At 34.8% G+C, this 23,332-nt stretch overlaps 2 long non-coding RNA genes across 2 annotated transcripts; one reads left to right on the forward strand and one right to left on the reverse strand.

Moving 5' to 3' along the window:
* The first annotated feature begins 808 nt into the window (after nt 1–808).
* LOC147516955 (uncharacterized) lies at nt 809–5,178 on the forward strand. The gene is made up of 3 exons (XR_015213773.1): nt 809–1,272; nt 3,402–4,917; nt 5,046–5,178. It is a non-coding gene; the product is annotated as an uncharacterized LOC147516955 (long non-coding RNA).
* A 16,880-nt stretch (nt 5,179–22,058) lies between these two features.
* Nucleotides 22,059–22,895, reverse strand: LOC147516956 (uncharacterized). The gene is made up of 3 exons (XR_015213774.1): nt 22,843–22,895; nt 22,647–22,742; nt 22,059–22,173 (listed from the first exon to the last, which is right to left on the reverse strand). It is a non-coding gene; the product is annotated as an uncharacterized LOC147516956 (long non-coding RNA).
* Between the last annotated feature and the right edge of the window lie 437 nt (nt 22,896–23,332).

A 23,332-nucleotide genomic window follows, 5' to 3' on the forward strand; every position in this document is an offset into this window, starting at 1 on the left:
CTGAGGTGTCGACCTTAGAGAAAAAAGGGGAGCTGACGTGGCTTCATGGGAGCAGTCTCAACTACTCAGTATTAATGGTCTTTGATACTTTAATACTAACCTACCTTGGATGTGAAGTAATCCAAAACATGATAATAGAAACTACTATATACGGGAATAGAAACTACTAGATACGGATGAGTTTGACTTATAGTCCACACTTATAGAAATGTGGGACTTTACATATATGTCAATTACCTCATATTCTAATACTAAGTAACATTTATAAGATTCCAACCAACAATCTTTACCAGGCAAGGCCAAAACAAACAATTTTAATCTTGTCCAAAGGTTACGCCCAGAAAAAATTATTATATTATGCACATGCGCTATATGTATTATTGTATAACGTGTAGAAATATATGGAAACATGGTGCATTTCACAAAATTTTCAGTAAACATAGCAAATCTCTACTAGTAGTATCTCCTATAACTAATCTGGACTCTTAAATTCATCCAGGTATTTTTCTTACGGCATAATACCCCCAAATGAATAATTAAATCAAACACCTAAATACTATTAAGAATGACTATTTGGTCTTTTTATACCCATGTAAATTCTTAGTACCGATATTGTCCTTCAATAATTAAAGTGTTGTTTAACACTGTTTAATAGGGGTATTCGGTCATTATTTATTTTATGTGGGGGTTAATTAAAAAACCAAATCTAGGCCATTTTGAATTATACGCCCACACAATAAATACCCACTTAATATTAATTACCTTGTCTTTAATTACCATAAATACACAAAGTCCTTTCTCTTTTCGTCTCCCTCTCAATCTCCACTCAATGTCTCTTCCACTTTCTTTTGCCAACAGTAAAACATAACAAAATGAAAAAAAATTCATATTTTCTCCTGCTCTTGAAGTTCAATTTGTCCAAGGGTTTTCCTTTTAATTCAACATCAACAATTATTCTCATGAGAAAAGGTTAGTTTGATGCTCAATTTGATCCTTGAGAGGTTTTGAGTTTTGTGAGATTCCATTGTTGGGGTTTGGTTTTTTCATGTTTTATGAGAAATTCTTTAGTGATGAAGATGGGAAGACCCTTGCTATGCTGACAAGACTGTAGTGTTTCGTATTTTGGAAGTTAATTGTGAGTTGTGTTGTCCACTAATTTTACCACCTTACCACATTGTTGTAGACATTGGGGGTGTGTTTAAATTAAGGAATTTTTATCCTTCACAATTGGAGAAGCATAGTCTCCAGGTGCTTATGGTTGAGTAGAACAAGGTACACTGCTTATTTATCAACATAATATGTATTCTTTCTTCTGAATTTTGTTCTTTATTGTACAAATCACGTGACTGAATCAGTTGCATCAATTTTCTTTTTCTGTTCGACCATATACTCTTTGTGTGTTTGTGGGTGGGACGTCTGTGCCAACATTTGTAAATTTTCTTTAATCCAACTTTCGTTTTTGAGGATTATACGGTGTTTAGTATTTGATGTTTTCATTTTTGTTTGCACACTTGTGATAACTTTCCAAATTGTGTATTTGGGGTTTTTGCAGTGAGTTCCTATTCTTACTGCCATTCTATGATTTATACATGTTCCACCAATTCTGGATTTCTCTAAGCATCCAGTAATTACTACTTCCCAGTTCCCATGACTTGACATCTCGAGGTAGAAGTACAACACACACTTGGTTACCTTGCCTAAAGTACAGTCCTTCCCCACACTCTAGATGACTCCCACAAAAACTGCCTCACGCATGTCTTAATCCATATGCAAAGCAAAATGAGTTGACGTGAGATTTTCCTTTTTTCCTCTTAGTCTGAAAATTATGATCCAGTTATGATCCAAAATGAGTTGATGCCAAGAGTTGATCGAGCGAATAATCATAGTTCTCAGCTATCACATTCAGAAAGACTACTGGCTTCAGTGCTTCACTAAATTAAATAAATTTTACCCTTATAAAACAAAGTAGTAGCCCCAATGAACACAACTTCACCTCTCAGATGCGTCCTTAATGTAGAATTCTCATCCAATTTTTTTTTCTACATTTTTTTTTTCTTGTTTTGTAAGGCGTACTTTATTTCAGAAAACTTCAATGAATCACTGTAACTAACGGGTGTTGTGATATAACCACCAAGCATATCATTTTTCTTAAGAGAATTTAAAGGGTTGGAGTTTCCTTTTGGAGTAACCTTATTTGCATGATGCTGGCAAACTAGGAAAGGGCATCAAGGCCTACATGAATTGTTTTTTTTCTGTCAAAGGTCTAGCTGGATATATTAATATGCAATTTGGAATCAGTTGTATTCAAGCCTCTTTTGAGTTCTGATCTTATGCACCTAATGGTTAACACATGAAATTGCTGCAACAATTCACTTTTGCCATTTTAGTGCAAACTGAGACACAATCCATATAGTGCATAAATTTTTGTTGTTTCTCTTACTAACTTTTGACAATTTGGATATCCCTTTTACTCAACTGACACAATGTTGAAGAAAAATGTTTTAATTCATCAATTGCTATGAAGATTTTTATTTTCACGTACTTTCCTTCATTTTTGTTTTATGCCTTCCTCTATGATTCTACAATGTTTTTTTGGCATTGCATGACTTATATTTTGGACTAAGGTTCTTTTTTGGTTTTTAATGGAATCTATTATGCTGTTAAATTTCTTATTGTCTGGCATTTGTCTCGTAGGCATAACCCGCGTGCCATAGAATGTGTTGGAGTTTGACTCAAAGTTACATATAGGTCTCGACTACCAATAGGTTGAAGATGATGTTACTCAGTGTACTTACAATTGTGCACTCAATACCAACTTGAGTGACAGTTTTTTATCCTTTGTATAATTTCGGTTCTCTTATTACCATTTGAATCTTTCTTGTAAGTGGTTTTTCTGTGTGTTATGACAATAATTTTTAAATTTTTTGCTTCTTGATCAGTTCTTTCCTGCCTTCAAACATAATATCATAATAGCATTGGCACCTTCCAATTCCCTCTTTGCATATGTCTTAGGATCGATCTTGGTTTAGGCTTTATTCAAAAAAAAAAATAATTTGTTGCACTGAAAGTCTTAGAAGCGAAGGAACTCATTCTAAACCCTTGCTTGCTCTCGGTCAAAAATAACACTTTTCTTCATCTTATGAGATTTCAAATTAGAATAGAGTTGATTTCTGAAATCAAACCAAGTAAGTTGTCTAAATGAATTCCTACTTCATCACAACTACATTTGTTTTATTTTAAAAGTATTAGTAGTTTCTGTTTGATAAAATGTTCATAACACCTTTTTATTTTATTGTTTGCTACACGATATATCATATATTAGTATATTACACTTAACATAGTGACCATAATTGCGAATGTAATATTCTTTGCTCATGTGGTTTTTTGAATTTTTAATACAGGCATGTGCTTCATTGTCCAAACCTCAGAAGCTTCATTTTCGACTTGAAGATTCGTACTCCCATCCTGCGTTTGGAGATTATCGTTCCTGTAATAATCTTCTGCTTAAGCTATCCAAAAAGAGTACCATTCAAGTTCAAGATGTCGTGATAAATGAAACTCTGAATGCCCGTTAGAGAGTTTGTTGAAAAAATTGGAAAATTTGGGATATGTTGCTTACGATTCTAAAACTTTGAGAAGTGGTCTGGAATGCCTAGCCCAAAGGATGCTCTTAATGCAAGTAATAATACTAGAGACGGAAATTGTACACTTATTTGCCGATTTTAGCTCGAGTGTCTGAGGCCTATCATTTTAATGGTTAGCATTGGCAGGTTAGCATTGACATGTTTGTGTATTACTTTCTATTAGATATGGAATATTTGTGGTAGTTACAAATTCAGTTTTTAATTTACATATTTCTATTTAGACTCCAGTTTTTTTGCACTTTTCGTTCATATAATTAAATGAAGACTTGAGTAACAGGAAGAAAGATAGAGCAGACCTTTTTTTTGGATAAGTAGAGATAGGGCAGAACTAGAATTGTATTGTTATGAGTAGTATCTCAACTATTGATTAGGGTTTCTAAATATGATTATGTTGACGTATCTATGAATAGCAGTCGCTCAAAGAAATTTCTATTAATGAAGATGCAAGACAGGTAAACACACAACTAAGAAACTGGTGATAACAAAGGTTGTTTCTACTACAATGAAGCCAATTCCCTCTCCATTGGACAATGCATCATCGAAAGTGGCTTGCTCAAAATGCAAACAAGGATTCTTTTGCTCAGAACATGGTATAGAGAAAGATTTAATCTTATTTTTATACGCTTTGTTTATTTACTTTCTGCGAGCAATAGCGAGATGTTCAAAGGAGGTCCTTCTTGTGCTGTTGATGTGGTGATTTTTCGTTAATGCGGTCTTAAAAGATTAAATAATTGATCGAGATTGGAAGACTTCATCCAAAATCACTCTTTTGAAATTTCCCACATTCTGACACTAGAATTTTGTACAATCTATAATAGAAGGTCCAAAACCAATCTGTAGTGATTTTTTGAAAGTTTTCCCTATATTCTGATATGAGAACTTCATACATTTATATTATAAGGTATGATGGTAGGAAAGGTTATGACCCAAAGAAACAATGTAGCCTGTGTACTTAGAATGCCATGGAGAAAGCTCGACCCTTGCGTTAATATCCTGATTTGGTTGTGGTTTTTGATTGATTAGATCTGATTCTTTTCATACATTGAATTGGTTCCCATCTTCAATGCTCCCATCTATACATCATGGTAAAGAGAATCCTTCCATCCGGCCATATACTTTTTGTTAAATCTTTGACTTTGCTTATTAAGGAATCTCATGAGTACCTTGAATCAAAGTTTCTTTAATGCTCTCTAGCTCATATTCTTGAGTCCCAAGCATATGTATTCCTGCGTCAAGGAAGCTTCGTGCTACCTTTAATGGATCGTTTTTCCAGGTACAAAATTTGATTTAAATAGGAATGATATTTTGGTTTAGAAATCTTTTTTGTTTAAAATGAGAGCTCTGATTAATTGGCAAACAGATGGAGAATGAAATAATAAGTTGAGTCTTTCTTCCCCCCAGGTTCACAACCTAAAGAAGAAAACTCAAAACCTCTGAATACTATAGTTATACCTGTGGATAACAATGTCGATGTTCCAAAACATGATCCTGCTCCATTGAAGAAGATAGTTGGTCTGAACGAGCCTCAGACTTGCAGAAACAAAGGATGTGGTAAAACCTTTAACGAAAAGGACAACCATGACACTGTGTGTAGTTACCATCCTGGACCTGCTGTTTTTCATGATAGGATGCGAGGAGTAAGATCTTTTTGCCTTTATATATTTCCCAAGCAATTTTTGGTCGCAAGGACTTGCAGACTTGTTTCTTTCTAAAGTTGATGCGTCTTTCTTTGCTTATTCTTTTCAGTGGAAATGTTGTGACATTCATGTGAAGGAGTTCGATGAGTTTATAGATCTAATGTCATAAGCAGCAATTGTTAGGAGGAAATACAGCAAGTTCATTTGTGACAATCTAATGTTTTTGTCAAGTGTTGCTCAACATGTCCATAGATGTGTCTCTAAAACCTATTTTTGTACCCTTTCTTCAAGAGTTGGGAGTCTTGCTGCTCAACATGTCCATGGATGTGTCTCTAAAACCTATTTTTGTACCCCTTCTTCAAGAGCTGGGAGTCTAATTCTGTTGTAGATCTTGTGTTTGAACTTTGAACTTTGAACTAACAGCTAAAATACTTCGTTGTGTGGATGAAAGGAGCTTTATCCCTTACAGTACAATGATGGATTTATTATTACCACCTAGATAAGTTGACAATGATCATGGAAGTAGAAGAAGAAATGTGATGATTAGTAACTTAACACATTCTCGATCTCCATGTTCAGTGTTACCAACTATATATAAAAGGCCAAAAGCTTCCATTAATTATATGCAGATTAACAGCTATTGTAGAACCCAAAGCCTCACGAGCTTAAAAATATTCTAACCATATATAATAGCGCACTAACTTTAAACTAATCTTCTCCAGTTTTTCCTCATATACCTCATATATCACCCTTCGCTTTAATCAAACGCTCACAGTCTGCACATGAAAAATGAACAAAATGTAAAAAGGCAAACAGAGGAAAAAGAAACATTTAAAATGAAGACAGGAAGAGAGATAGAGCGGCCCTTTGTTTTTGGATAGGTAGAGATAGGGCAAAACTAGAACTGTATTCAAGTGATGCATTACGAATTTCCAATCAAGTAACAAATGCACCGTTTGGATACTTTCCCAAATAACTGTACCAATTATATGAATAAATGAGGATTTTAAGTTAAAACAAACAAACAAACAAACAAACAAACAAAAAATCTTGGTAACCATCTTTCTACATCTCGAAATATTCCTCTTGCGCTTTTGACGGATTGCTTTGATATGCATAGAATAGGTTAGATTACATTCTCATTTTTCTTAACAATCACTATTATTATTATTATTATTTTTTTTTATTTTTTTATTTTTATTTTGATTAGGGATTTTTCACGCTGGTGCCCTTTCACCCGATAGTACTATAATTAGTCGACTAAATTGTTCTCTTCATTTGTAGTCTTTGAAGAGGAAATTCTTTCATGCAACATCTTTTGCTTTTTTCTAAATGAAGAAGTTCAAGTATGTTCATGTCAATTTTTTACTACTATATTGCCTTTCATCTTTGTTTTTTATCTTTTAGTCTATTAAGGAGAAGAACCTACTTAGATACAAAGTACCATTTGACTTTTGTGTAATTCAAGTCAAATGGCATCTTGAAATTAAAAAAGTAAGAATGTACAACAGTTTCTCTCTGCCTCGTATATGAATGTAAAAATTACAAAACTTTCTCTTTGTCCAGTGTATGAAAATGCGGAAATAGCTAAATGTGTTAGACTAAAGTTCCTTTGAATCTGAGTGTACATGCAACACAGTTACTTCGCTCTTATGGGACTCAGTCAAGTACGTTTGTTTAAGGTTCACAGAAACAGACTATTTGCGGAAAGAAGTTCTTTTATGTTATTTTTATTTAGTATGTATTCAGGAGAATGATATTAGTTATCTTGATATGACAAGAGCAGCCAGGATCTTTGCCTTTTTGTTTGCTCATCCTGATTTTGGAGCTGGGCAACTAGATGAGAAGGTATGTGAACAATATGCTATCAAAGGGGACGATGCAGATCGTGCTTTGCTTCCTGAGAAGACACCTTTCTACGAAGATTTGGTAATTTTTGTCAAGATAAACTGACTTACTTTTTGAATTTAGAAGCTCAAACAATATTTAACTTTTTGCAGGCTACCGTGGTTGTCCATCTCTCAAGTTTCTTAGCATTAAGAGTGGAGGGTCATTGTTTTTGTATGCAAGCACCGATGATTCAACACTTCCTCAGGGCATGTAAGTCTTAACAATGTTTGGTCCAACAAATTTCAGTGGTGCTTTTCGTGTGTAGGTTTTATAAATAAGTCAAATTGAAATGAATAAGGTCATGGATGGGGATTGTGTGTGGGGGGGTTTTTTTTTGGCTACATAAGTGCCTATTCTATTAATGAAGGAAAATGCAAAAAAGTACAAGGAGAAAGGAAAAGAAAAAAAAATGTAGGTAGCAGAAACTATGACAGGTCCTAAATTTTCAACTAGCAAATTAAATGTACCATCTCAAATGTATATACAGTTTTCAATTAGTAAGTGGGTTTGATAATTTGTTTGTGAATTTGAGCATCATGATTGTGTTTTGATTGCACTATAAACATGTGTTGTCTTTGTTGAGGAGAACTGGAAAGTACTAACCATTTATCAACAGGTGTGTTGTGCAAAGGTTCTTAAGCTTAGCAGTTCTTAAGAGTTGTTGTTAAGTCGCTACTCCTACTTTCTTAGCAACGGAGTTCTTGGTGGCGGTCATAGACTCAGTGTAAGTCTCTTTTTCCCATTTATAGTTCTTTTAGTTTCATCTTGAAATTGGTTGTAGGTGGGGAACGTTTCAGTGACATAACAATTCCTTATCTCATATACATGGTTTAGCTATTGTGTTATACATACATTTATCAATAGGGTATAGAAAAAAAAATCATGACTCATCAGTAGTGGCTTCCTTTTATTTTCATAGATTATATATTGCATGATTAGCTCAAGGGATGCAACAAATGTGTTAAAACACAATTGCTTATACCGTACGTGTTAACACCAATAGAACAATGATGTGGTTTTTCAATTCGTCCAAATTAGTCTGAAGCAAAATATATATTGTACTTTGATGGCATTATAGCCAGCTTCACACACTTTGTAGTGAGATAAGTATAGATTGATAATTATGCGTTGTCACTCCTCAGAAGCTAAGGTCATGATCTTCTTGATTTGCTGATATTACGTAGAAATTGCACTATTTTATAATGTAGATTATATCGCTATTGAGATTGAAACTTGGTGCATCATAGTTTTGGCCACGATTATTTTATTAGCTTATGTAATTATAGTATTTATAAAAGATTTTATGGTTTCTTATTTAGGTCCAACACCAGTATTTGAGTGTCGTACATTGCCATCAAATATGACATTTTTGGCATATCTCATATTTGGCTGCATTCAAGAAAAACGCTCACAACATTATCAGCATCACACACCTTGTGTCAAAGTTATAGGAGCTTGGCTTGATGATACAGATGCAAGAGCAAGACATGCCATAATAGCACATAGAGAATGAGTCGTAACAAACTTGCATCTTTTTCAGGCAGAACCTCATGCTGGATAGACTCTCAATTCATGAAGAATTTGAGGTGGAGAGCTACCTAATTGATCTCTACAATGAAATCCTACAAGTTTACCATGACACAACACAGTCAAGGCTGCTATTTTACCCTTCTCCATAGCGTATAGGAGGTCTCACTGGCCGATTCGAATTGGTTTTGTAGAAGGAAAAGAGTTTGCAGAAAAGGAACCCCTCATTTCAGCAAACCTTCATGTTGTATGTGGTATGTTTGTTAAAGGAATTGCTATTTTCTCTCATGTATATACCTACATCTATGTGGTAAAGAAAATGCATCTGCCTTCATCGTCTCATTCGTTTTCCCTTTGTTAGTTGAACTGTGATAGTGGTATGTCTGAATGTGTTTTGAAATACTTTGATATTGGTACGTCTGAATGTGTTTAGAAATACGTGCATAAAGTTGATAAGATGGTAGACATTGCTGCAAGTGAACCAGTAGTTGTGGTCCTTGGGTTGGGGAAAATGAAACAATTTAAAACGATCATATTGAAGAAGAGACCACCACTTTGTTTATCTTAATTTAACTGTTTTTTTTTTTTATCAACTCCATTGGCTTCTGGACTGTATGGTGACATTATGCAGTACTTTTGATCTAGATCCTCATTGGCACAGATTTCTTTTGTTAAATCTTCTTCTGATAATAGTTAAAGGTTTATCATTTTCTTTTCTTCTCCAATTGGTTATGAATTTTTATTTTTATTTTCTTGAAATGAGTGTTTCCGATTTATAGGATCGAAGTTGTTATGGAACTTAAAGATTTCTATCACTATTGCATAGGTTTGTACCTTGGTATTTTTTCTTCTTTTCTTAAGATAGTATTTGGCATGTAGGATTAGTTCTTGCTTTCGCGAAAACTATGCTTAATTGTTGATTATGATTGTTGTATGATTCAATCAGTTAAAACCCTTTACCCTCACGTCCATTCTATTTGGACTACTGCTTTAGTCAGCGAGAATGTTGTTGCATTTTATTTAAAGGCTCGAAAATGAATGTATCCCTCTGTTTATATCACCTTTTTTAAAAATCCTCAATTTGTTATTTACTTCTTTACTTCATTGTCTATGTACTCACAATCTCGCATGCTGCTATTAACATGAAAACAGGCATGTCATTAAACTTCTTCATATTTGATTTAGGTATCTACTTATGACAGCAGGTGCCTATGACCCAAAGTTCATATTGTAATAATGTGCTTCTATTGAATTAAATATTCGTATGACAACCAGTCTTATGACAGAGCTTGGTTGGTGTAGCTTTGAGTTTGAGGTCATGGTACCAAGGCCCAAAATATCGTCGAGATATCTGAGATATCGCCGAAATATATCTTTTTTGGGTACACTGAGATGGAAATATCCGATATATCTCAACCGAATATTGAATCTGTTTTTTTCGATATATTTCACAATTTCTGATATAACGATATATATCGACCGATATATACGATATATCCAATATAAATTGTTGACCTTGACATATATTGTTGACTTTGACGTAATATTGTTGACTTTGACCAATATATTGATGATATTTCCGATACAATCGATAATATTTTCAATATAATTGACGATATATCCGATATATCGACATACATAACAAAAGTTTGACTGGTCAACAAAAAAATGGGTATCTCTGATATTTCTGATATATCTGATATATCTCAATTTTTTGGTACATCGAGATATTCACCGAATTCGATATTTTGGTCTTTGCATAGTACTACACTTAATAGTACGTTTTTAACCACTCAAGCAAAAAAAAAAAGCTTATAACAAGCTTTATTAGTCTGGAATCATGTCGGAGGGAATGACGGATGCAATGGCCGTCTGAAGAAAACCTACACGTCATTTGCACATTTAGTTCACATTATTTACATGGTAGTCTAATTGGCACATATACTTGCAGGTGGCGAATAAGAACAAACAAAGGGACCAACAAAAAGAAGAGAAAATGCACCAATAGGTTATGGAGTGACATGGGACTGACGACACATATGTATGTTTTTATAGTGTGAAACTCCCCAGGCAGGAAAAAGGAAGGTGGAAATCGAGCAATACATCTCTGGGTGTGTACACTACTATTCCATTTGGGACTGCAAGTTAATCTAATGGACATAACACAAGTGCTACTGTTATTAGACCACCAAATGTTCCTGCAACTTCATCACATGACAAAGGAAGGACTTCATCTCTGTTTATTTTTTGAGCATACTCTGTGTTTGTATTCGTTGTTGTAAAATGATTGAAGAAAGCGTGGACGAACAAATATTTTGCTTTAAAATGGTGATTGTTTTTGTTCTATTTTACCATGCTTGGTTATAAAATTGGCAAAAGCGCATATGCATAGTGTTTATGCTTTTCTTTCTTAATGACTCCCTATTGGCTTACAAACAATCAAGTTTCTTAAAAAATGATTTTATTTGCACCCAAAGGGTGTGCACATTTGCTATCTATATATAATATATTAGATACAGATAACTGTTAAAAAGCTCGAAATGCTTATCAAAAAGTATCCACGTAATAACTAAACTAGTTTTGTCAATTTGAAATTCTTATCAATGGTTCCCGTCAAATAGAGCATAATCAAAAATTTCTAACGCTAGAAAATTCAAACTCTAATTTTTTTACAGAAATGCCAATGTCAATGGTTACCAAGGGTTTTTTTATTTATTATTTTTTTTAAGGGTTTAAACTAGTTCTAATCCGTGTCTTCACGCTCAATATCATATATGTAGTGGGCAAATATCGTGCCTTTAAATATTTTTATTTGATATTTCAAAACTCTAGATATTGATATAAGGATCAATATCTCGATATATTACGTGGTTATTTCAAATGTTTGCATGTATTAAGTGGGAAAGGAGGGAGGAAGACAAGGGACACATGTCATGATTTGACTGGATCAAAGCTAATTGGGGACACTATATAAAGAATGGATGAAAAAGAAAGAGGGGATATTTGATCATTCCCACAAAACTTATTAGAAATAGGAGAGATAAAGAGAGAATCAAAGTGATTGTAAAACTTTCATGATTGTTCAATAAAAAGGCTTCATTTACTTCCTATCAGATCTACAACTTACTTCAATTTCATTCAAACCATCATTTAATCTCAATGATCTTAGAACGATTAAGAGGGATTGTTCTTCGACATCACATTGGCGCCATCTGTGCATCGAGAACAAGAAAATTTGAACTAGTTTTCTTCTTCTTCGATTTCGAATCCATAGTTTTTTTTTTTCTTTAAGAGTTTGAGTGAAAGAAGCGTGAAAGAAGAGTGGGAAGTGAATCATAATGGCTCCAAAGAAGAGATCAAATAGCAAGCGAGTGGATAATGATAATCAATCGCAAACAAGGAATACAGGAGCTTCAGTAAGTAAGCGATATCAAGAGGAAAACATTGGAGTAGAAGTTTCACTTCAAAAAGTCTTGAAGCGGTTAAGGGAATTGAAGTGGAAAAACAAAATGCTATATTACTTAAAGAGAATCAAGAGATGAAGAATGCAAGTCCAAGTCAGGTTTTAAAAGATCTCCATGTGGAAGAGGAGGAGGCTTGTAGTTCAAAGTCAGTTAGTCATTATACATAAAAGGCATCTGCAAGAAACGAAAGAATTGTAGAAGCATCGCCGATACCTATAATTCCGATACCACAACCCATCACCAAAGAGATGATACAAAATATGATGCAGAAGCAGCTGGGTAACCAGCTTCTCAAGAAAACTTCAGCATCGATAAGAAAATTGGCAGATGATGTCAGCAGAAACCTGATACATCAAAGTGTCGAGATGATGCCCATTCCACCTAAGTTCAAGATTCCTAAATATACTCAATACGATGGGACGTCGGATCCGATGGATCATCTATTTGGAAATCGACACCAATTTTTGATATACCAAGGAATAGCCTATCTAGATTCATTATTATGCAAGTCCTTCTCTTCAAGTCTAAAGGGGAAGGCACTGATGTGGTTCTGTTCTATGTAAGAGGGATCAATATCATGTTTTAGGGAGATTGAGGAAAAGTTTTTTACCAATTATGGTCATCAGCGAGTAAAACCAAAGCAAGTGTCGGTTTTGTTCCAACTCAAGCAAGGAAAGAAGGAATGTCTTAAAACCTTCTTGTTGTGTTTCAAGGTAGAGGCGCAACTCGTAGAGCATTTAGATGAATTAGAAATGACAGCGGTGATGGCATTTCAAACAGGGCTTATTCTAGGTTCCGATATGCACAAGTATATGCTTCGTAAGGATATTAAAACTCTAAGAGAATTGTATGATAAAACTTAGAAAGATGTGCAAGTTGAAGAAGGTATTCTAGTAGCATCAGTTCAACCAGTGTGCAAGTGTCAGGATCAAATAAGTCTACCAAGGAAGAAAACTATAGCAAATCCGTTAAGAGGAAATCGGCTAATCCTTATCCGAAATCAGAAAATCAACCTTCACAGAAAAAGAGGTTTGAAAGATCACTGAAAGAGGAATTAGATCCAAGTAATTATATAGCCATTAATACTATAGTGGAAGACATTTTAAGGAGGGTGGGGAAAAAACCTTATTTCTAGCATCCGACTTACAACCTTCGGGAAATAGCAGATAAACCATTTTGCAATTTCCATAAGTTCAAGAATCATGAGACAAATAAGTGTCTGCAACTACTCAGAGAAGTGGACAGATTAATGCGAGATGAAAAGCTTTAGGAGTTCAGAGCTGATGCTAGACCGAAAGTAACAGCTATGGGTAAATGATAAGCCCTTAGGGGTAATCAACATGATATATAAGGGGGTTATGCCATAGAAAAGATTATAAGGGGTAAAATCTGAAAGATATCAACAGTGAAAGAGGTACTAGAAGTGAACGTGGAGCCGATACCGGTGAACCCTTCACTAATATCGGCAAGCATACCTGGAGCTATTATGTTTGTTCCTGATGATCTATCAAAGGTAATGTTGCCTCATGATAATGTTTTGTTGATTACATTAAGGATATTAGGATATGATGTGCAAAAGGTGCTAGTTGATTATGGAAGTTCAGTGAATATTCTATTTTAGAAAGCATATACGGGTATCGGTTTTGATGAATCACATCTGAAAGAATCACAGTTTAATCTGTTTGGTTTCAATGGAAGCTCTACTAGGCCAGCTAGGGAAATTAAATTGCCTAAGAGCAGGTCCACATACAGTTATGACTAAATTTATAGTCATTAAGCATCATTTAGATCATAATGCTATCTTGGGAAGAAAGTGGATACATGCTATGAGAGCAGTTCTGAGTACTTTCTACCAGGTTACCAGATTTCTGACTGCTTATGGGCCACATGAGATAAAAGGTGATCAGTTAGAATTTGAGAAATGCAATTTTGTTACTGCCAAGGGTATGATGAAAGACAAAAAAGTAGACACTGGGGCATCTCAGAGAGAACCAGATAGCAATTAATAGAATCTTCATCTCAAATATCCAATACCAATAAACAACAAGAGGATTTTAGATTCACCTTGGAGATGAAAACAAAGTTGGAAATGGTTCCAAGCAAAATGATGGAAGAAGTGCAGAAAGTAAATATTGGTCAGGACAATGAAAGTTGCTTTACTTTTATTGGTACAGAGATGAGTTTGAAAATCAGGCAAGATTTGATAGAATTCTTAAAGACAAATAAAGATGTATTTGCTTAGTCGATGGCTGATCTTCCGAGAATTGATCCTCTTATATGTTATCATAAGTTGAATATGAGAGAAGGAGAAATTCCAGTGCATCAAAAACATAGGAGGGTTAGGACGATATACGAAAGTGCGGTACAAGATGAGATTCAGAAGATGCTTGAATGTGGAATTATTAGGGAAATTAATAATTCAGAATGGGTAGTGAATATTGTTGTCGTACCAAAGAAGAATGGCAAGGTTAGAATCTGTGTGGATTTCACCGATGTTAACAAGGAATGTCCCAAAGATTACTATCCGATGCCGAGAATTGATGAATTGGTCGATCGAACAACTTGGTTCGAGTTGTTGAGTTTTTAAGATGGTCATTTAGGATATTTTCAAGTTATAATGGCAGTACTAAACCAACTGAAAACAGCGTTCGTTGTGGAAGGAGGTCTTTATTGTTTCGTCAGAATGTCATTCGGTCTAAAAAATGCAAGAGCAACGTATCAAAGGTTGGTGGAGAAAATGTTCAAATATTTGATTAAGCATATTGTGGAAGTATATATCGATGATATGGTGATAAAATCGAAAAAGGTGGATGAGCATGTGAAATACCTCGATACGGTGTTCCGAATATTCAGACAATTCAATATGAAGCTCAACCCAGAGAAATGTACTTTTGGAGTAAGTTCAGGGAAATTCTTGGGATATATAGTCACAAAGAGAGGTATCGATATCAATCCATATTAGATTTGAGCTCTTTAATAAATACCTTCTCCGAGTACTAGAAAGCAGATACAAAAGTTAACATGAAGAATTGCAGCTTTGAATAGATTTATATCAAGAACTTTTGACCGATGTAAACCTTTATTCAAGTTGCTGAAAAAGAATACAAAATTCATATGGGAGGAAGAATGTGAATTAGCATTCTCATAACTAAAAAAGTATCTTCAAGAAGTGCCAACTTTGATGAAGCCAGAGGAAGGTGATACTTTATTTTTATATCAAGCAATATCTGATTTTGTTATTAGTACTGTACTATTAAAAGTAGAAGAAGGAGTTGAGAGACCTGTTTATTTTCAATCTGAGACTATGCTCGAGGCTGAAACATGATATTCGATGTTGGAGAAATATGCATTAGCTCTCCTCTATTCTACTCAAAGGTTGAAACCATATTTCCAATCCCACTCAGTCATTGTGATGAAGAATCTTCCTTTAAAGCAAACTTTAGCCAAGACAGCTAAGTCGGGAAGAATGGCGAAGTGGTCAGTGCTTATTGATGAGTTTGGGATTGAATATAGGAATAGGGTGGTTTCTTAAAAAGGCCAAGTCTTGGCAGATTTCTTAGAGGATTTTCTTGCTGAAGATTAAAATTAGAAGATTGAAGAAGATAGTTGCTTAAATTTTCAAGAACCTGATGATGAGATGAATTAAGATAATCCATGGGCTGGCATAAATGGGTAGAGACTTTTTGTCGATGGATCATCAGGACAAAAGGGGTGTGGTATCGGAGCTGTTCTGATAACCCTTGAAAATCAAAGACTGGAGTCAGCAGTTACTCTGGGCTTTCACGCATCTAACAATGAAAGAATATGAGGCATTGATAACAGGATTGGAAATGGCTAAATCGCTAAATGTCAAAGAATTATTTGTATTCAGTGATTCTCAATTAGTGGTAAGCCAAATCAATTGAGGATATTCAGCAAAATGCGATAACATGATCGATTATTTGAACTTTGTTAGATTGAAGCTCAAAAACTTCAGCAAGATTAAATTTCCGCACCTCGATTGATAAACACGTAAATGTCACATATATTTATGCCTAATTTTATATTAGTTAGTCCGTTTATTTTATTTGTTTGATTTAGTTAGTGTGTTTTTAGTGATTTTGCAGGATCGGAGTTGAGTTGATTGAAAGTGCCGAAACTATCGAGATTCGAGATGTTAGTGTGTGAGTCCGTGGTTAGGTTGCTTGGCGTTGGTTATTGAGTTCTGGAGAGATTAGCACATGATCGCAACAGAGAAACAAGGCACATAAAGACGAAACTTAAGTGGAGTCAGCAAAGGGTGGGAACTTGTTTTCCGCATGAGCCAAAGATCTCTCGACTAGATGGTTAAAAATATGGGCCAAAGTTAATGTTAAGGCCCAAAAAGTTAAATGTGGACAGACCGGACCCATGTGTAACTAATTAGACCAGCCCATATCCAAATACCAAAGTCCAAATAACAAAGCCCATATGCCATTTCCACCATAGTACCTAGCTACCAGACTACCTGATCAGCTTCCACCTTCTCTTTCACGAACAGAAGCAAAGACCGACTTCGCTATTCCCGCGATCAAATCGCCCAATCCCGAATTTCACGCAAATCGACCGAATTAGATACTTCTAATTCAGATCAAACTCTCATTTTTAAAACCTCTATATATACCAGTAAAAACCAAAGAAAAGGCTCTCTCCACAACACAGCAGAATTAAGAACAGACAGAAAAGTGGAGGAGGATTGGAGACGCACGGAAACCGAGAACGAGATGAAGGGAGGCCAAGGAGACTTCACTGTCGACATGAGTTCTCCTAACCTTTTCTTTACTTTCAGTTCCATTATTATGACTTGCTAAATTATTTAGCTATGGCTAAGATGAAGCCCTAACCTTTGATGTAATTATTTTGAGATTGGGTTTTTATGGTTATAATAATATTTAACTGTCAGTCTTCTTTCATTACAATCTCGATCAATAGTTGTTATATTCTTGCACCTTGTATGTCAAGCATCCTAGGTAGTGTGAACTGATTAACTATTAATCATAGCCTGATTTCTATTCTCAATATCAAATTTAGATATTAGTTGTGCTGTTAAAAGACAATTAATCTTTTAAGTTCGATCTCTAGTGCTGAATTTTGGAAGATGCTTTTATGTAATTGTTTTGTCACGATAACATCTTCGGGTAAACACCGAATTCTCATTCGAGTGTTTCTCCTATTAAACTGAAACATTGAACCCCAGTCCTAAAATATTTATTGAAAAGTCTAGAGTGGATTCTGAAGTCCTAGTTCCTCTCCAATCATCTGAACCAAATTCTTTAGTTAATTGCTTTCATAGAAATTAGTTAAATTAAATAGTTTTAGATAATAGTGAATTCCAAACTCCATCCACTAATATTGTTCGAATTATGATAAATCACAATTTTAATACTCGTTGGTCTGAAGTAGCAATCCCTGTGGGATCGACCTGTTTGCCGCAACTATTTTCAACGATAGCTGTGCGCTTGCGGTTTAACTAGGGTTAGATTAGTCTATTTAATTAGACCGACTAATTTCCTATCAAGTTTTTATCGAGGAGAGAACCAACATACAAATGCTTTGGCATATGTCGTTGCTATGCTTGAAAATATGGAGGGGTGGTTGTTGTACATTGGTGTTCAGCAAAACCCAAGTATTGATACGAATCATTCAGAGGTTATGGAAGTAGATACGCTGGGGGCGTCATGGTTAAGCAGCTATGTTTTGTTTTTGTCTAAAGGTGAATTACCAGAAAATAAAAACGAGACTAGAAGGGTAAAAGCAGGAGCTGGAAGATATCTGCTAATTGATAATGAGTTGTATCGGAAAAATCCTGGTGGACCATATTTAAAATGTATATCGACGGCGGAGAGATCATTAGCTAACAAGATAGCGAGGCAAGGATGCTTCTGGCCATAGATGCAAAGAGATTGTTTTTGATATGTAAAGAAGTGTATCTAGTGTCAGAAGCATGGACATGCAATTCATATTCCATCAGAAGAGCTGCACTGTGTATCGAACCCATGGTCGTTTGCTTTATATGGGATGTATATTGTTGGACCACTAATACCTGGGAGAGATAAGAAAAGATTTATGCTTGCCGTAACTGACTACTTCACTAAATGGGTAGAGGCTATAGCTTTGCAACATATCAAAGAACAAGATATTATCAGTTTTCTATTTGAAAGAGTGGTTTGTTGATACAGTCTACCGTATGCCATCATATCGGATAATGGTCCCCGATTCATTGGAGGCAAGGTGAAAGATTTTCTAGGATCATACAAGATTAAGCACTTCACACCGGCACCTTATTATGCTCAGGGTAACGGGCAGGCTGAGGCGACAAATAAGACTATTATGGATAATATCAAAAAGAAACTAGAGGACAAGAAAGGCTTATGGGTCGATGAACTAAATAGTGTGCTATGAGCATATAGAACAACTCCAAGGGTAGCTACGGGGGAGTCGCCATTCACTCTAGCCTATGGTATGGAAGCAGTCACTCTAGCCGAGATGGTGGTATCGACATCCAGAACAATGTTTCTAGAAAAAGGGCTTAATGACCAAGGAATGCATGTAGAGGTCCTAAACTTGGAAGAAAGAAGAGAGCAAGCAAGAATAAAGCTTGATTCTTATCATAGACAGCTCCGAAAGGCATTCAATAAAAAGGTAAGAGGAAGAAGTTTCCAAGAAGGCGACCTAGTGCTGAAAGAGGTAACTCAAGCGACAAAAGAAAAGGGAGCTGGAAAGCTATCGGAAAATTGGGAAGGCTCTTACAGTATCCATAAGGTTGGACTAAATGGGGCATATTATTTGAATAGTGCTGATGGAGAGTTACTACCAAAATCTCAGAATGTCTATAATCTGAAGGTATTCTACCAATAATGTATTTTTCAATTTTATTACGAAATGAACTATGCAACAAGAGTATTCAATTCAATAAAAAGTTTCAAATTCATAAAGTAATGATGTTATAATATGCCAATAAGCCCTGATATCGAAAGAAATGTTGGCATCAGGCATATCGTCAGAAGTCCTGGCATCAGAAATAGTGGCAGATACCAGGCACATAAAACCCTGATATCGACAGAAATGTTGCTATCAGGTATATCGTCAAAAGTCCTGGTATCAGAAATAGTGGTAGATTCCATGCACATACAGCCCTAATATCGACAGAAATGTTGGTATCAGGCATATCATCAAAAGTCATGGTATCATAAACAGTGGCAAATACCAGGCACATAAAGTCATGTTATCGACAGACGTGTTGATATCAGACACATAAAGTCATGTTATCGACAGACGTGTTGATATCAGGCACATAAAGCCTTGATATCGACAGAACTGTTGGTATTAGGCATATCGTCAAAAGTCCTAGTATCAAAAACAGTGGTAGATACCATGCAAATAAAGTCCTGTTATCGACAGATGTGTTGATATCAGGCACATAAAGTCCTGTTATCGACAGACGTGTTGATATCAGGCACATAAAGTCCTGATATCGACAGAAAGGTTGATATTAGGCATATCGTAAAAAGTCCTGGTATCAGAAATAGTGGCAGATACCATGCATATAAAACCCTGATATAGACAGAAATGTTGGTATCAGGCATATCGACAAAAGTCATGGTATCATAAATAGTGGCAGATACCAAGCACATAAAGCCCTGATATCAACAAAGATGTTGGTATTAGGCATATCATCAAAAGCCCTGGTATCAAAATCCGATACAGAGCCTGGGCACAAAAACTTCTAATATTAGATATATCATCAAAGGCTTTCGTATCAGAAATTGTCAAATGATTAAGGTATGTGTTTCAAATTTTTTTAAAAAAAAGTATCAGTGATGATCTTTCTGTTTGAGGGTATCGAAAATTTCATTTTTTAAGAATATATATTATAAGTATCATTGATACTCACTTTTTTTTTTAGGGTATCGAAAATTTCATTTTCTGATGATACATGTCTAAGTATCAATGATACTCTTTATATTTGAGGGTATCAAAAATTTTATTTTTTAAGAATATATATTATAAGTATCATTGATACTCTCTATTTGTTTGAGGGTATCGAAATTTTCATTTTCTGATAGTACATGTTTAAGTATCAATGATACTCGTTCTGTTTGTGTGTATCGAAAATTTCATTTTTTAAGAATATATATTATAAGTATCATTGATACTCTCTTTTTGTTTGAGGGTGTCAAAAATTTCATTTTGAAATGATACATGTCTAAGTATCAATGATACTCTTTCTGTTTGAGGTTATCGAAAATTTCATTTTTTAAGGATATATATTATAAGTATCATTGATACTCTCTTTTTGTTTGAGGGTATCAAAAAATTTATTTTCTGGTGATACATGTCTAAGTATCAATGATACTCTCTATTTGTTTGAGGGTATCGAAAATTTCATTTTCTAAGGATACGTGTCTGAGTATCAATGGTATTTTCTCTTGGTTTTTTAGGGTATCGAAAATTTCATTTTCAAAGATTGGTCATAAATATATGTTTCTATATCAATAGTATATATATATTTCAAAGTTTTATATGCTCAAATCCCATTGGCATTCAGAGATGTAACAGACAAAAGTATGTGATAAATTAAAGTTTGAAGAAGATTGTATCAATATTACAAAACCATGAGCAAAAGTTTTCAAATTCTAAGCTGGAGGAATATTAAGGAGATCATCTACTTCAGCTAAGTCTGCAAAAAGGTTCTAGGCAGTATCATATCAGCAGAAATGCAAGAAGCTAAGATAGTTGGGTCAGGATTAGAAGGAGTCACAGCTGGAATTTCTTCTTCATCAGCATCATCAGAAATAAGCCCATGTTCTACAACAACAGCATGAGGAACATATTGTTTGAAAGCTTCCAACCGATCACCTAAAAGGTTCAAAGCTAAAGCAACCTGGTTATATTCAGCATCAGAAGTTTCCTCATATTTAGCTTTTTCTTTAGCAAAGTCTTCAGTAGTTTGCTTCAGAATTTCTGCGTGTTAAGTGATTATTTGGTTTAAGGTCTTCTCAGCAGTATCAGCACTAATCTTTAGCCGCTCTACTTCGCTAGTCAGCTGCCCAACTTCTTTGTTTAACCGACTCGCATCTCGGTTCAATCTATCAACTTCCCGCTGCTGAGAGTCAACGGTTTTTTGAAGACGACCGAGATCACAAATTTTCTTATAATGAATATCAAACTAAGCCAGCATGGTCACTCACTACTAAAGAAAAGTTCATTAACCACTATTATATACAATGGTAAAAGCCCTTTAACCACTGTTTTGAAACCATGGTAACAACTACCTTGACAAATACTTCTAGTAGAACCGTGGTATTAAGTATCTATTATAGACCACAGTTTTTTCTAAAACCGTAGTATTATAATCTCCAAAACCGTGGTTAATAGTAATCACAATTTGCCATATTTGAATGAACCGTGGGAAATAGTGATAACATTTACCACGGTTCGGAAAATAACTGTGGCTTATATAATCTTTTTATACCATAATTCTAACAAAATCGTGGTTTATACTATATTTTTTTAAAAAAAAATATTACCCCTGATTATTTAATTTTTTTTATATTCAACCTGCAATCTGCCCATTTAAAAAAGAAACACACAACTCGAGCGATAGTTAGTGCAAAAAACAAAATAAACAAATTTGGAAAACATTCAACACATAACAATGAATTGCTAAAAGAATTTGCGTCAATAAAGAAGAAACCATCCAATTCTACTTGTTATATCTAAAACATCAAAATAATGACCAACTTGTTCCTTCTGAAATATAAAAAGACTAGTATACTTGTTTCACCGATACATTAAAAGAGTTTGGCAACACTAATATGCAAATGCTGAGATAAATCCCCAAACCTTAAATGGAAGGGGTCCAAACCTAGTGGAGACACGTACCACGGCCGGCTTGAACATTCCATTATGCGGGATGAACTTCAAAATTTCAAGTTGAATAACATCAAGTTCATCTTATGTGTAGGTATCTCTAAGTGTTAAGTTTGTCATCTGCGCGATCAATGATCAAGAGTTAATAACTTAATAATGAAAGATTAACAAAAATATAAAAAAATAAAATATAGAATGCTAAAGTGTATAATATGACAACTTATACCTTATTTTCAAAAAATTCATCTAAACAAGCTTCCATTATTTCCCTTATAAACTTCGTTACATAATACCCCCACTCTGTATCACCAGGTTAATACGAGCCTAAGACAGGTTGATACAAGCCTAAGCATCTATATATTTTTCCAAACACAAACACAGACCATGAATGCATGAGAATTTGTTTACCATAATCCTCTCCCACATCACCAGACATTTATGTCCTTTTGCAAGGATAAGCACGTAACAAATTGTTATTGCATATACATGTACACTCATGACTCACCTGTTAAAATGATTATTCATGGTAGATTATAGTAGTATACAACTTAAACATAGTAGAGACATGATTTGAAAACTGAGATCAGATATACCTTGGGGATATCCTTCCTCTTCTTGTCAACCTTCTCCTTCTTAGCCTGAACACATTGTGCGTCAGCAAGTAGTGCCATCATCTAAATGCCGTAAAACTGCTATAGGAAATATCGAGTTACAACCCTCACAAATCATAATCTAAAAATTCAATCACAGCAGAAACTATAGTATTTGAACATGAGCAAGGCGACTTACCTAGCCAGGCAATACGCACAAAAACTTGTGACCAGTGTAATGCTCTAGGAACTAAAAAATAAGAAGGCACCCACATATTAGTAAGATAGTATAATCTTGAATCAGTACAAGCGCGTTCTTGGTTCAATCATCTTGAACATAGAAAATGCCCATGATTTCGATTACATAGTATAAAGAAATTTATAGAAGCATATGGGAATTACCCAAAATTCAGCTAAATGACAAGCAAATTTCCTAGGAAAAAATTCACAGATTAACTCTTAGAACATCATACAACATGAACATTTAAAATAGAAGTTAAGTTTCCATTGAAGATTTTGGAGGCGAGTGTTCCAAAGTTTGGACAAAGCTAAATCGGCACTGTTGAAGTGTGAGTTGTAGCTACGAGTTCAGACTTTGAAGTGCAACATTATGGTACTACCACAATAACTTGTCAAGAAGATTTAGAACTGATGTGAACATGACTAAATGTGTGTGCATCAGAAAATAT

Source organism: Coptis chinensis, chromosome 2 (assembly GCF_015680905.1).
Source record: "Coptis chinensis isolate HL-2020 chromosome 2, ASM1568090v1, whole genome shotgun sequence".
In the NCBI taxonomy this organism is placed as follows: domain Eukaryota; kingdom Viridiplantae; phylum Streptophyta; class Magnoliopsida; order Ranunculales; family Ranunculaceae; genus Coptis; species Coptis chinensis.